Here is a 663-nt window from a genome sequence, read left to right on the forward strand (position 1 = left end):
ATGGGTGTTGTATGTGGAGGATGAGGGCTGCAGTAGATATCTCAGATAGGGGGGGAAGTGAGGCCTAAGAGGGTTTTATAAATAAGCATCAACCAGTGGGTCTTGCGACGGGTATACAGAGATGACCAGTTTACAGAGGAGTATAGAGTGCAGTGATGTGTCCTATAAGGAGCATTGGTGGCAAATCTGATGGCCGACTGGTAAAGGACTCATAGAATTAGGAATTTGAAACTCCTACATAAGCTACTCGTATACAGGCCTACTAATATTCTGGAGCGGTTTATTTATAGATCCATTCATTTCATAAATGCAACACCTTCAAACAAGGCCACTGAGCCAGAGCAGACCAGACCAGACCAGAGCAGACCAGACCAGGGCAGCTAGCTCTGTCCCTCAAATGGCTTACGTCCTTTCCTTCCTCTTTTCCCTCTACGCAGCAGGGCATGACAGAGAGGGGATGGACTCTGTCGTGGTTCCCTTGTGCGTTGGACTTAAAACCTTTCTCTGTGAACCTTACATCAAACACCCATGGCCCACTGCTGCTGCTTTGAAGTGGTGTGTGTGTGTGTGTGTGTGTGTGTGTGTGTGTGTGTGTGTGTGTGTGTGTGTGTGTGTGTGTGTGTGTGTGTGTGTGTGTGTGTGTGTGTGTGTGTGTGTGTGTGT

Source organism: Oncorhynchus masou, chromosome 5 (assembly GCF_036934945.1).
Source record: "Oncorhynchus masou masou isolate Uvic2021 chromosome 5, UVic_Omas_1.1, whole genome shotgun sequence".
NCBI lineage: Eukaryota > Metazoa > Chordata > Actinopteri > Salmoniformes > Salmonidae > Oncorhynchus > Oncorhynchus masou.